This window comes from Myotis davidii, unplaced genomic scaffold (genome assembly GCF_000327345.1).
Source record: "Myotis davidii unplaced genomic scaffold, ASM32734v1 scaffold616, whole genome shotgun sequence".
NCBI classification, from domain to species: domain Eukaryota; kingdom Metazoa; phylum Chordata; class Mammalia; order Chiroptera; family Vespertilionidae; genus Myotis; species Myotis davidii.
In genome coordinates, this window is record NW_006291965.1 from 321287 (window position 1) to 336965 (window position 15679).

Genomic DNA, 15679 nt, shown 5'->3' on the forward strand with positions numbered 1-15679 from the left:
CGGAAAGTCGCTCTCAAGTTCTGAGTTCTGCCTGCTGCCAGACAGTCCAGTTTCTCCCTGTATGAGTCCTGGGTCCCCAGAGACTTCCCGGAATCGGAGTCCAGAGTAGTCGGGAGCTTGTGTCTCCCTCCCGATTCAAAAAGACAGCCGTGTCCTCAGATGCCAGCCCCCTTTCCGCGTGCGCTTGAGCCTCTGTACCTTTGCACTTTACTTCCACACCTCCTCTGGGTCTCAGTGTGCTTTTCTTTTTCCTTCTAGTTGTAGAATTTCCACTCAGCCAGCCTTCCTGTAGTTCTGGATGATGTCCGTTTTGTCTTTTCATTGTATTTTTGAAGTTGTTGTGGGAGGCAGCAATTTCCGGTGTTTACCTATGCTGCCATCTTCAGGAGGTCCCACCTTTTCTTGTAAGCCCACTTTGTTCTCAGCTTATAACAGCAGCCCACGGCCAGCCTCCTCCCCCCCCCCCCCAGCTGGAAAAAGAAATCACCTGACCCTGAAATGGAAAACTTCAGCTTATAGAAGCAGCCAAACAGAGCCAGCCCTGAGCCAGTTCAGAGGGCCTTCCTTTCCTCTGTGCTGTCTCCCTTGTGCTTGAGCATAAGCTTAATAAAATCTGCCTGGAAATTTCTCTGGAGTTTCCTCTTTATTTCTATCTTGGGGAACCCAAGAACCCTAATACTGGTAACATTCATATCTTTTCCTATGAATCTCTTCCATCTGGATATCCCTAAGCTATGTCCTTTTATAATAAACCATCTAGTAAGTACATTTCTCTGAGTTCTGTGAGTCGCTCTAGCTAATTAATTGAACCCAAGGAGGGGGTCATGGGCATCTCTGATCTATGGCTAGTTGGTCAGAAGCATAGGTGACAACTTGAACTTGTAACTGGCATCTGAAGCGGGGTGGGGCAGTCTTGTGGGACTGAGCCCTTAACTTGTATAATCTTACGCTATTTCCAGGTAGTATCAGAATCGAACTGAATTATAAGACCTCCCAATTGGTGTCAGAGAATTGCTTGGTGATGTAGGGACCACCCCCCCCCCAAACACACACATACACACACACACACACACACACACACACACACACACACACACACACATTGGACTGAACCTTTACTCTGGGACCCAACATGAGCCCTGGTCAAACACCAAGACCAACCAGACCACCCCAGCAACAGTGCAGCATCCATCAGACTATGTGGAGCCAATCCACGCCCATGATATTAAGTAGCAGCAAGAAGCAATAGCAATACGGTCAGACCTAACAACAGCATAGCCATCGCCATCACCATCTTTGAACTGGGATGCTTATACTATTTGGGGAAGGGGAGTCACTAAAAGAAATATTAGAAATCTTACTAATAAGTTCTATGGGAGTTACTCATACAAAAGCTCAAGTGTTTCACACATAAGGTCAAGTACTTCAGATGCCCATGGTTAGTTCAAGAGCCACATTTACACTATAATTCAGAATGCAAATATCTGCTCCAATAACTTTTAATTAAACTTTTATAATCTTTGACCTGCCCTTGCCATGTAAATAAAATCCAGCCACTAGCTAATAAAGTAGAAAACACAGGAACTGGGACAGGACACAAAAACAAAAATAACTAAATAACTTTTTTTAGCTTTACCTCTCTTAACAAGGCCAAAAAATAGTAGAGTGAGTGGGTGACTTTGGTTAAGACCAAAATGTTTCAAGATTGGGAACCACAAAAAACCCAGCCTCAGGCGCATGTAACCACACACTCCTCTAAAACTTCAGGCATCACATGTCTAGAAATTTTTTTATATACATCATGGTTAAGAACTGACTCCATAGAAATGACATCTTAAATTCTAACTGGTAGCTAAGGCCTCTATTATATGAGTCAGACTTTCTGTTCTTGTTAGGAGAGTGGAAGGAGAGCAATACATCTTGGTTTATTTGTTTTTCTCCAAACCTACTTATCAGCTAAGATTACTATAAAAGTGGAAGTTATGGTATGGTTGAGATCTCTGTTTTAAACAACAGAAGATATACTGTGGTTGTCTATTTATTATTGAATTTCATTTCCAGGGACCAACCATTAAAGCATTTTTTATAAATTATTTTTCAAATCCACCTGGATCGTTCAGCATCTTCTCTTGCTTTGAGGATAATTTGGGGAAATCTATTGCAAGCAGGTCATGAAGTATGGGATTTTAAAAAATGCATTTAGTCCCTTCAAAATCCTTCAGTCACTGCATTTTATTTTGTATTATAAATTTCACATACTCATCTTGGAACTCTCCTCTAACTCCTCTGTTCCATTTTACTCTCACACCCATCTGAAAGATAAAAATATATGAATGCTCTCTTTGTCTACTCAGACTTGTAGAGTATTAACAACAACTTTGAAAACCTTGTGGTAAAACTAATCTAACCTGTTACTTCATTTAACTGTTGTGACCCGTTTTGGGGTAGTACTTCAGGACTTACAATATTTTCTCCTTTGAGCCTTATACAACCCAGTGAGGTAGATAGAAGAGGAACTGTTATGACTCCCATTACACCATGGAGAAAATTGCGCCTCTCAGAGGCCAAGAGATGTCTAAAGCCAGCTCGCGAGTAAGTGGGAGTGCTGACTTGCCTGACTCCCAAGTCTGTGTGGTTTTTACTATGCTATTTTGCCTCTTTCCAACTCTAATGCGGCCTTCCACCTACCATGTTTTCAGCATATTTGGCATTTGTATTTTTCTCATTGAACATAAGTCAGACAGCAATAAGCAAAATAGGTAGGTTGCTCTGAATATAAGTAGCATTTAAATCTGTATGAAGATTTCATGTAGCCTTTATGAGAAATACCATGTATATCTTGCAGCCAAAAACTCAAGTATCAATTAATGTTTAGAGCAGGGAAAATGAGTAGCCCAAGGAATTTTTCTTAGATTCTATGGTGAAGCTCTGCCAATAAAACGCTTACTTTTATTTATGGTATTGGTGCTGAAGATTAATTGAAAATATGCTTGTATTTCCACAGGTATGTTTAGATTGTACGTTTTTGCATTTCATGAGTCTCAGCCCAGGTCTTTTTTTTGCCTTTGTATTGTTGCAGATAAGCACAGTGCCTTCAATATAATAATTCTGTAAATATTTGGTTTTGTTGTTAAAGCACTTGACAGGTACCTGAAAGCCACCATAGGTTCTGATTTAAAGTGGCTAGTAATCATGTCTCAACAGAATGCTAAACAAAACTTCACTGTAGTTTCTGATAGGTATATAGATACAGTTTATTTTTAATAGATTCACTAACAAAGGTTATTATGTTCACAATCCTATTTCCAACCATAACATTTGTTGATTAAACTAAGTCTCTAACTTATCAATCATTATAAGTTGGTAATAAACCTCTGTGTGTGTGTGTGTGTGTGTGTGTGTGTGTGTGAAGGGGTGAAGAAAATTAGCAATAAGCTTGGATTTTACAACTGTGTGGGCATTTCTGTATTATTCCCTAGCATGGCATCCCCTCATTTCATTTTACTATAAAACAACAATTCTGAGCCAAATGTTTGTTTTACCTTAAGATAAAAAAGAAATGCATGCTATTGATTTTAAGATATATTTATAATAGGTTATGTGCAACATGTATATTATATATATGAAATTTTAAGATAGATATTTATTTTAAGGACTTGGCTCATGATTGTGGAGGCTTGGCAAGTCTAAAATCTGATGGGGAAAGTGGGCAGGCTGGAGACCCAGAAAAAGAGTTACAGTTTGAGTCCAAAGGCAGTCTTCTGGAGAACTAGGAAGTGCCAATGTTACAGATAAAATCTTAAGGAAGTCTACTGGCAGAATTCCCTCTGGCTTGGGGGACATCAGTCTTTTGTTCTATTCAGGCCTTCACCTGATTATATGAGGCCCACCCATATTATAAAGAGCAATCTGCTTTACTCAAAGATTTAAATATATATCTCATCCAAAAACACTCTCACAGAAGGATCCAGAATAATGTTGACCAAATATCTGGGAACTTTGTGGTCTAATCAGGTTGATACACACAATTAATCATCACAGAGGCCTTTCCTCTGTGTTTACATCCCTAGTAACTCCCTGTGTCCAAATTTCTTCATATAAAACCAGTCAGATTGGATTAGACCCACCCTAAGAGCCTTATTTTAACTTAATCACTTCTTTAAAGGCCTTATTTCCAAATACCCGTCACATTCTGAGGTACTCTCCAGTACCTCAGAGGGCTTTGACATATGAATTTGCAGGTGGGGGTGGAACAGGGGTACTCATTCAGCCCATAACACTGTGATTACTGCTACCCTTGACTACACTCTCACCACTACTACCACTGCACTGCTCTTCCTTCCGATTATTAACCCTTCCATAAAGACTACTCCAGTTTCAATGTCCTGCATTTCTATAAAGTAGATTATATACACATGGCACCAATGAACACTCTACCAGAGCTTCTACCAAAACTGCGTACTAGTCCAGCCGGAATCAGTTCATGGGACACAGTTTAGATGGCTGTTGGAAAATATCTGGTACAAAAATTATTGGAAAATATTTAAGGATACAAAAATTTTGGCCAAAGTCTAAGGAAGTTAGACCAAGAATATGGGAAAACCTAAGACAGCCCATCCCAGGGAAGCTTGGACCTGTTAGTGCTCCCCAACAGGAGCGTGACCCTGCTGGGGGAGCCCAAACATCTGGCACTAATGACTCCATGGCGACTGTTTGTTTGTTAGAGGCCATGGGGTTTATCACTTGAATGGCTGATCCAGTTTTCTCAGTAGTAAGAACCGAAGGAATGTTTTCCCTTTTTTTTCCTTATAGGCATTAATGATATAATTGTATTTATCAATTCTATGGTAATCCCTAAAAAATAATTGAGAAATATTGTCAATGAAGGAGTAGGTGGTGAATCCAAGTGGAAAATACTCCAAAACACACGTACATTCATACCTCACAGATGTTTTAGCAGACAAGGAAAAGAACAGGTTTTCTCTGTTTCATCTTATATTCCATATGAACTAAATTGTGCACACAAAGACAATAAGATTCCCAAAGATGAACACTGAGTCATGCTTAAGTTTGTGTCTCCTCTTGTGCCTCATTCAGTGTCGTTTACATCATCTTTGTTCAAAAACATTTGCTGAGTTTAGTTAAAAGAAGACTTAAAATTCTGATAATGCTAGGTCTACTGTGGCTCTCTCTCATTCAAAAATATCTACCATGTTTAGCCACCCTGCTAGCGATCAAACAAATCAAGGCCACAATGTAGACTTACCCTGAAATTTGAGTCCATAACACAGTAAACAGTTCAAGTCAGCCCAACAGTCATTATTCAGCCTTTTCTATGTGTCAGATGCTACAGAGCTTACCATCCATTAAAGCAGAATGTGTGCACATGAATATACATAATTCAAAGCAATTTGCTCTATTAGAGATATAAATCATGTACTGGGCCTGGGGACCAGGACTAGGAGCAGCAGGAACTGAAATGGGTGTTAGATTATGGAGCAGTTTGAAGGCTGAGCACTCCCTAATCACCTCTGATAAATTCTACTGTTGCCATTCCTAAAGGTTGAAAAGATATGGAGACACGAAGCCTAGACAGCCTTATTACCCTAACAGGCACCGAATGGAGTCGTCTGACAGCACTACCACACTTCAGGGAATAACACCATCTCAATGATAAAAAGCACAATCTCAGCCTCTCCAGAGGATTCGGTTATGAACAGTTATATGCTAATTTCTTTGTATTTTAATCAATATTACTAAAGCAAGTATGATTTAAAAATGTTTAATGCCATATGCAAGAAGAAGAAAAATATTACAGGGGAATATATGCATAACCCCCCAGGACGCTATTTGGTAATTACAAAACAATTCACCCCACCTTGTTCCCCTTCATCTCTTGAACTGACATCAAAGAAGGAGGGAGAAGAATCAGTGAAAGAGGACTCACAAAAAAGAGCTGTTGAGTGAGGGAAGATAAAGAGTAAAACCTGTAGAGTCTGAGAAGAGAGAGTTTCAGTGGGGGTGGATGAGAATGGGAAAGGGGGCAGTTCGTTGTGAAAAAGAAAATGTGAAAGAAATGGAAAAGATATGATGGTTATCATTTGGATCTCCATCATGACCTCTGAGAGGTACAAGGAAAGAACAGATTTCCTTTTTAATTTGGGGGAAGAGACCAGATTGACTATTGAACTGTGCTTCTTAAATGCTACACTCTTCAGAGACTGAAACCTTGGGGGTCCCCAATTTATTAGATTTGCAATGGGACATAAAATATTTTGGTTAAGGTGAAATGCAATATATGTGTACCAGACATTTCCTAACTAGCGATTAAACTCTAATTGAACCCAGAAAACTATTTTCTTAACCTAGTGATATAATTTCATGGATATGAAAATGAAACATCTTAGGGATTTTAATTAGGACCTGGGTTTTTGTTGGTGGTGTCTAACTACCTATAATTTTTCCCAGAAGCAAGCTACTTGAAGTATCTAGGTCAGAAATTAAAACCACTCCACACCAACTGAATCGTAAATGCAAGCAGTTAATGAAAGCTTTATTTCTTTACAATCTCTGGAATACATTAGCTAGTTAATGTTGATCCTTTAAAGTGCTGTGTCTTTTATTTATAATAAAAAGATATATGTGTATTCATGCCACATAAGTAATATACACTGACATATTTACCAAATTAATTTAAGCCTGTAATAATAACAATGTCACACACACACACACACACACACACACACACACGACACACACATACACACACACACACACACAGCATCTGGTGTTTGTTAATTGTTAATATCTAACATCAAAAGTTCCTGGAGTCTCAAAGCTATAGCCCTAATAATTAAAAAACAAACAAAAAACTGTTCACTGCTCAGTGCTCTGGGAAATCTATACCTTCCCCAGTGCAGGCTGAGATTAAATGTAGGTTAAAGTTACTGAGTATTTGCATTGAGACTCAAGACAGCTCTACAACAAGCAACTGGGTAAGTGGGAGGATCACAAAATCTGCAGCAGATAAATTCATGTCAAGAGCCCCTGACATCTATAAGATCAGCGTGGAAATAGGAATCTGTGTTGTGAATTGCTTATCACCAGGGCTTCTAACATGTCCTCATTTAATGGCCATTATCATAACAACCAGCTAGCACTGCTAGCTCAGAAAATGAGTACCTCTCAGATTTGCATGAACAATAATAATGCGTGGATATGTATATATAATAAATGTAATACTGTGGTGGGGACCCTTGGCAGTTTCACTTTAAGGAAGAATTTCACCCTTCAATTAAATAAGCAATACACATAGTTCTAAATACCAGTTCTCCTATTCTCTGAGGAGGACACCTGAAAATGGGGCACACCTCTCTTCTTTTGGTAGAGTGAAGGAAGGAACTAAGGCTGAGCAGCAGTCCTCAACTCAAATTCTAACCTCGAGTCCATTTCAGGCCCATGCCATGTCCCAAGGGTCAGATGAAGATTACCCTGCCCCCACGAATAAAAATAAAGGGAAAGTAGGAAACATAAAGATGCATTTGATCAAAACCCACATGTTGTGCACCACACATAAGCACCATATAACCAAAATAATTCTGATAGGCGGCAGTGTTATTTCCTCCTCTTTTTTTTCTTAATATATTCCATTGATTTTTTACAGAGAGGAAGGGAGAGAGATAGAGAGCCAGAAACATCTATGAGAGAGAAACATCGATCAGCCACCTCCCGCACATCCCCCACCGGGGACGTGCCCGCAACCCAGGCACATGCCCCCGACCGGAACCGAACCCGGGACCCTTCAGTCCGCAGGCCAACGCTCTATCCACTGAGCTGGGGGAAATAAGAAGAGAAGGAGAATGGCTCCAGAATCAACCTGAGGCAGGTTGATCCTGGCAACCTATAGATAGATATGTTGTTTGGCAAACACTGTGTTTTCAAATGGAGAAAATTTACATTTAAAATAAATCCAGATTTCCAGCATTTTTGGAAAAAACAAAGTGTGGAATCTCTGAGTTCATATGCTCACTGCAGCTAGCTGAGTAGTTCTTGCTACCTTTAGATGGGGCAGGTGTTCTCTAGTTTACCACAATCCTAATCTCTCCCTAACGTCTGTCACCAGAGCCACTTTATTTGTGTGTGTTACCTGCTGGTCCCTCTGGGCATAAGGATGTACCACACTGTATTCATATATCTCCTAAAAGCTCCAGACAAAACTGTCTGGAATTTTATGCATTCATAAAAGATTCTATAAGTTCCAGAGCTCTTCTGAGTTTCAGGTCTGCTTTAGGGTTGGCTGCCAGGCATGGAACCTTGCCTTATTTATATTTGGCTCTCTCATAGTCCACATAGTACCTATCACATAAAAGGCACTCAGGCCTGGCCCATGTGGCTCAGTGGTTGAGCGTGGACCTATGAACCAGGAAGTCACGGTTCGATTCCCGGTCAGGGCACCTGCCTGAGTTTTGGGCCCAATCCCTAGTAGGGGGTGTACAGAAGGCAGCCAATCGATGATTCTCTCTTATCATTGATCTCTCTCTCTCTCTCTCCCTTCCTCTCACTCAGTAAATGGATCATAATAACCTTCACAGAGCTTTGAACGTATTCAGTTTACTCAAATCTAAACCCATGGAGCCTGTGTTAGCCTTAAATTGAAATAGTCCTGGATTGACAGGGGATCACAGGGGCTGTGTTGACATGAAGGTCAGAAACCAGACAACCTGCACAATGGAGGGTAAATGGGTGTAGGAAAAAGGACTTGCCTGGTGCAGAGGGGGGAAACTTCCCTCTACCCTCCTGGGTTCTGGGCTGGGCCTAAGAATTAAACTAACAGAAGAAGAAAAACATACAAATTGTATTTAATAATTTTATGTGCACATGCAAGTCATTAAAAGGAAAATAAAACATTGAAGAAGCCATAAGCCCAAAAGCTTTTATACCTTTTAAAACAAAGAATTGTGAGGATGTGACAAGACATAGGGGCTTGGGTTAAGGACAGTAAATTGTGGGACAGAGAGCAGGAAATAGGTGGGAGAAGCTAATGGGAGATAAGGGTTATTTTAGTAGGTTTGTTTGTACAGGTCCATTTCAGTGCTGATTCCCAATGTCTGGCGATAAGAATGTTCATCTCTTCGTGGTACAGGGAGGGCACCTTTATCACAGGACATTTTATGGCCTGCTTTTAGGGAGAAAGGGGGAGGTCAAAGAGCCCTTCCTGAATCTGCTGTTTCTCAAGCACCTCCATCAACATGCCAAAGTGTTATGTTCTGAGTTGGCATATTCTGAACCTCTTCACTAGGCTTTAGAAGTCCTGGCTATATTGGTTCCATAAATAAATACCTCTGTATTGCCTACTGTGCGCTAAGTGCTAGGGATACATGAATACAATATCCTTTAAGGAGTCCAACCAGGGAGGACTCAAATAATAGTTTCAGTAAAAGCCATGTGGACATGTCATTTTAACTTTTCCAAACTCTGTTTTTCACCAGCAAAAGTGAGAAACAGCTGAATCAATGAGATTGCACACTTTTCAAACTGTGAAACAGGAGTAAAATATACTAGAAGAGCCCTGGCATGTCAATCGGTCTCTTCAAGCAGATGGACGATACAAAAAAAGGAATCTAAGAGGCAAGAAGAGAGAAGTGCTGGCATGATCTAAATGTCCCGCCTCCACATGCCAATCTTCCCCATCTCCTTCTCACCTCCAGTCCTACTGAGGAAGGCATGCCTCAGATACCCACGGACTGAGCAAGGCATTGCTACTGAATCCCTGGGTTACAGTTGCATCCATGGAGGTAAAATGAACTATGGGAGAGAGGCACTCAGCAAGGGACAAGTCCATGAGATTGACGCAAAGAGAAAGAGTCTATTTCTGTTCCAAGCCCATGCTAGCTAGGATTTCCAAAGGAGGCCAGCTTTAACCATCTGCCAAGTCAGAGAGCGAAAGCCACCTGGCCAGGAAACCATGCTCTTATCCTTTTATCTCTCTGCCCTCCCACACATATTTGACCCTAGAAAGGAGGTGAGCAGGGAGCATGAAGGAGGAAGAGGAGACAAGGTTGCTCCCTCTCCTACTGTAGGCTTCAGGCTGGAGAGCTTTGATATTTGGAGTTTTGACTTTGCATGGCCCTGGATATTGTCAAGACTAAATTAAAGCTATACTTATGATTTAAAATGACCACAGAACTATTGTTTACCTGACTGAACAGAAAAGACGTGGGAGGAGCCCAAACCTTTACCTAGGGTCAGATGAAGATTACCCTGCCCCCACGAATAAAAATAAAGGGAAAGTAGGAAACATAAAGATGCATTTGATCAAAACCCACATGTTGTGCACCACACATAAGCACCATATAACCAAAATAATTCTGATAGGCGGCAGTGTTATTTCCTCCTCTTTTTTTTCTTAATATATTCCATTGATTTTTTACAGAGAGGAAGGGAGAGAGATAGAGAGCCAGAAACATCTATGAGAGAGAAACATCGATCAGCCACCTCCCGCACATCCCCCACCGGGGACGTGCCCGCAACCCAGGCACATGCCCCTGACCGGAACCGAACCCGGGACCCTTCAGTCCGCAGGCCAACACTCTATCCACTGAGCCAAACCGGTCTTGGCTTATTTCCTCTTCTTGAAAAGCAGCTTTTAATAGTGAACTCGTGCTGAAGTTGCCATAATTGGCTTTTTCTACTTTCTTCTTCTTAAGACGAAGTATGAATAAAGCCTATTGATAGAATGATAATGGTTATAGGTTATGGCACAGATCTGAGGTTGAGAGTCGATGGAAGAGCCTTGACAACAATTTTATTAGGGGGTTGTGCACCTCCCTAGTAATGTTAATTCAGTAACACACCCCTCCCTTGAAATTTAAGGCTTTCTTCAAATTTTGGAAGTATGAGCGGTCACTGTAATTATGCCTCATGCCTCAGTGCTCAAGTTTCTGTGATCTGTCACTCAAGTAGAATCCTTAGAAGCACCAACTGGCCCCACTTGGCAATGAAATTGAGTGTAGATGGAATCATTATGTTATGCACCTGTGCCTCTATGCCACCCTAATAAAATTTCCAGAAGACAGCCCCCATTTTCCCCACCATCCTACTCAGGAAAATTTAATTTCTTATAAAGGAAATTTTTTTAAAAAAGATTTGTGACTCGAGCAAGGATTACACACTCAAGAGTCTGCCATTTAGAGTATTCCTAAAAAATTTCTAATCTGCCAATAAGTCATCCTGTGATTAATATAGTGGCTTAAATAGAAATCTGTCTAAATAAATTAGGTTTACTCCTTTCCATTAGCCTTGAAAAAATATAGCCCCAGGGAGACTTAGGTATAAGTTGTGTATAGAAAGCAGGCACTTCTTTTTTAAATTAAGAATTATAAGGATGGAAGAAAGGAAATTGCCTTCTCTCCAAATGTACCCTTCTAGACTTACAACCTTGATTTCTTCTTTCAGTTCCCTCCTGCTCAGTCCTAGTCTCCAAATTTTATCTAGGACAGTTTCAACATTGATAAAACACTGGGATAAAACTTAGTGTCTACTGTGTTGTTGCCTTGAAGCTATAGTGCTTATCTTTTAAACAATTACTGTGACCTCCTTCATCCAGCCAATTATCAGTGACAGCTATGTTTAAAAAACAATCACTTTAGTGTCATGAAGATCACTGCTAATTAAAGTCAATCAGAGTATTTGCTGAGTGTTTGGTGTCTGTTCATTGTGTGTTTTTCTAAGATCTCCTTATCCCAAAGTTAATTATACCAAAAGACAGCAGATTGTCTGAACCTCAGGGGGGATTATTCCTCAGTTTGCATTTTTGCTGTTATTCTTAGAGCATTACTCATGGTCATTTGTTGAAGGAAGTATCTTAAATAGAAGACAAAATTTACAGTAAACATTTTAGATTTTGAGAATGATAATTAACATTTCTAATAGTATTAAGTAAATATGTATGCAGAAATATATGTTATTGCATTTTTAGCATAGAGGCATACCAACAGGTTTAGAAGAAATTGCAACTATAAAGAGAAACTTTTACTCTACTCATATATTATATGGTTAAGAGAAATATAAGGCATGGATCATGCCCTCCCAGACCACACAACCTAAATGAATGTGTTTGAGTCTTTTGAATTTCAGGGACCAATAACTTTTCCAGAGGGAAAAAAAATGGGAGGGGCAGACAAAACAAAAATGCCAAGTTTTCCTTCTGTCCAGCTACACAATAAAAATTACTAACATTTACATAGTGCACTTTGTTTGCCAGACACGAGTATAGGGATTTATTTATTTATAGTAATCCTTCTGACATTTTATAAATATATAAAACATGATTAATTATTAATGTCATTAATATATTATATTAGTAATCTATAATAAAAGTGTAATATGCTAATTAGACCGGACGACCTTCCAGACGAAGCCAGGGCTGTGAGGGAAGCCCGGGTCCTGGGTGCCGGCGCCTGGAGGGAAGGAAGGCTTACTCTTGCACAAATTTCGTACATCGGGCCTCTAGGAGCATATAAAAGTCCACCATTATACTACCTCACATCAGTTAATTTCCTTAATTCATTAAGTTTATATTCATACTAAAAGAGTAAAGGAGTCAACTAAGTACAAAATGAAGAACTCCAGTGATTGCCCATTACCCTTAGTAGGAGGATAACGCCAAATTCTGGAGGTTGAAATTCAAGGAACTTCTTGGTCTGCTTCCAATATGTTTGCTACCAATAGAATGGAAGTTTCCTTGGAGCTAAGACTTTTTCCACATTGTTTATTATAGCAGGGCAATCACTGGAGTTCCATGGCCTGTTATTCTAGGTGTGTTAGTATAATCACAGAAACCTGTCTTTTCACTGGATTCCAGGGCTGAAATAAATCAACCATGACCCTTCAGGTGAGTAACCAGGCTTCTGTGAGTAGGTAGAGAAAAGAAAAAGGGAAAAAATTACTCCATTTTAGAATATAAATGGGCAGTTGAAGATGATGTATATTTATTTCTTTCACCAAGAATGCAAAGCACTTTTTAAGCACAGCTCAATTTGATTTCCAATAAGTAGTGTAATATCAAGATGTGTGTGTGTGTGTGTGTGTGTGTGTGTGTGTGTGTGTGATTGGGCAGGGGGAAAGGGAGTGAAAAGGAAGTACAATTCCATTATTTTTAGTGGATTGCTAACTTTTTCCCCATTGAGAGACTTTTTAGCCATCTCTTTCTACCATGTCTTATGTCATGTCTTGGTATCCAATCGACCCTACCAGAGGCAAGCACATGAACTCTTTTAGGCCTCTAAGGTACCATTCACATCACTCAGTGCACTTTTGGCACTCTATTCTATAAGTAGACTGTACAATACTATTTAGTTCAATACACTAGTGATATATAAAACGGAAGTCTTGAAAGAGTTAACCCCATATTACTTGCCCAACATTTGGCTTAATGCTAGGAATTTACTGAAAAACTGGAGAGAATAGAGCCCAATATCACATTAACTGGCACAAAATTATGGTGACATAAGCAAAAACAGATAATATTATCTTTCGTGTACAAACAGAAAAACTAAGAAGCCCAAGAAGGTTTTGCCCACAGTCACACAATGAACTGGTCTCAGAGCCAAAACTGTTTCCAGGTCTCCCAATGTTCCATCTGGAGCTCTGCCTATGGTTTCCTCTAAATTCCAACTCATGTAGGGAAGGGGCAGATGAAAGTGTGTGAGAGGGCAGAGGTTAACACAAGAGTCCCGTGGGCCCTTCCAGGTCCAAAATTCTATGTCTCTCACTCCCACCACCACCCACCCCCTCCATTTCTCTGAAGTGAAATGCTGACCTGTTCCACTGTAAACCCTGCTTGAGATTAAACAGAATTTTTAATAGAATCTGTAAAACCATCCCTTCCAAATTTCCTCCCTGGACAGTAGTTACAGTCACCTCTGACCACACCAAACCCAGAAGCAGCCTTTCCACATTTTATCTCAGTTCCCAGCAGCAGGCTTGCAACTTCCCACAGTTTATTTTCATCTCTCCCTCGCAAACAAGGCCTCTTGTGAAATGAGAGAAGACAGGGTCAGTACACTCACTCACCTGCTGCCTAGAAAGGAAACACTGTGCAAACCCGGGACGCCTGCAAAGGGGCGGGCGTTGGGGGAGCGGTACCCAGAGGTCGCACAGCTAATTTGCAAGCAGATACCGCCCATTGGATTTCTTATGTCTCAAGTTTAAATAATTTTGTACTTGGAGAGGGGGCCGAGAATTAAGAAGGTGGGGAAACTGCCGTGATTTTGCAGTCAGTCTAGTAGCCAACCCCTCCACACCAACGTTCAGAATAAATAAACTTTGGAGCCGGGTATGAATTTATATATCATCTGGCTCAACTCACACCTTAGCGATGTTTTTAAACAGGCAAACAGGGAAGTGACCTGTCCCAGGCCACAGGACTCATGAGTGGCAGTCAGTGGGTGAGGGCATTTCAAGGTATAGGAACAGAAAGAGAGAAGCTCATGTTACCTCAGATCGTGAAGACTTGCTTTAGGATGCACAGGGTGAGCACTTTCCATGGCAGCATAGCCAGCTGAGCACTGAACACTGCGGGTGCAAAGGGTAGCTCTAGTAAAGGGGTTGCGAGGCTCCATTTACACAGGGATTTCTTTCAAAAATGGGGCCGGCTCTATTTATCCTGTGGTTTCGCATCCGCAGATTCTGCATTTGCAGATTCAACTAAGCACGGATCAAAAAAAGTATTTTTGCATTCCCAACTACAGGTCAAGACCACAGATTGAAAATACTGTTTTCCATAGCTGTTGATTGAATCCACCGATGCAAGGGGCCAACCTTAGATTTTGGAGGAGTCAAAAGTTACACGCGATATACCAGCCCATAGGCCCCTAACCCCGCACTTTGTTCAAGGGTCAACTGTATATGCTCAGTCTTCTATTATGGACAATAACTACTCTCAGCCTTTGCTTTTTTTTTTCTTTTTTTTTTTTTGTAAGCTTCGGTTGAATTAGGGGTCGAACCTGCAATCGAGGTACAGTGCCCTTGACCAGAATTGAACCCGGAACCCTTCAGGCCGAGGCTCTATCCACTGAGCAAACTGGCTAAGGCTCTGCCTTTGCTTTTCACTGCTTTTGTTCATAGGGACACACATCTCTATTCTCCTCTGTGCTTAATTCCTGCTTCCCAGGGTTTTTACTTCCTGTGGGACCTTTCTGACTTATTATTGTGTGTCTCCTGCCTTCTGCTCCTCTCTGCAGTTCACTACCCTCAAATAGACTTACATTCAAGCTCCAAGGAGGAGGATCCAATGGGCTCAATTAGGAACTCTGCCACAGTTCCTCTGCCACAGTTCCACAGAGCTCTCCCACCAGACCTCAGGGCCATTACAGAAGATGACAATAGGAAGATGTCCTTCCCTGGTCAATCAGGTTAGGATAGAGAGAGACAAAGTTGAACGGTCATCTTTCCTCAGAATGGGGCTTTAGGCATGGAAAACACTTAAAGCATAATAGGTTCCTCCCCAATTAGTACTTTGGACTAGATCCAACGTTTCCTCAGTTCTACCGTAGTATCCAGCGGTCAACAGGAAACTATTTCTGGAGCCAGGCTATCTGGGACTTAATCCCCTTACTCTTACTTTCTAGCCAGTTATGCTTAAGGAAAGTTAGGCAACCTCAGATTCCCTATTTTTAAC

General features: G+C 40.8%; 1 long non-coding RNA gene across 1 annotated transcript in view; it reads right to left on the minus strand.

The window, feature by feature from the left end:
- The window catches only part of LOC107183322, a 52333-nt gene extending 37714 nt beyond the window's left edge, over positions 1 to 14619 (minus strand). The window contains exon 1 of the long non-coding RNA XR_001514105.1: positions 14497 to 14619. This is a non-coding gene — a long non-coding RNA (uncharacterized LOC107183322). The remainder of the gene's footprint in view (positions 1 to 14496) is intronic.
- Positions 14620 to 15679: the final 1060 nt, after the last annotated feature.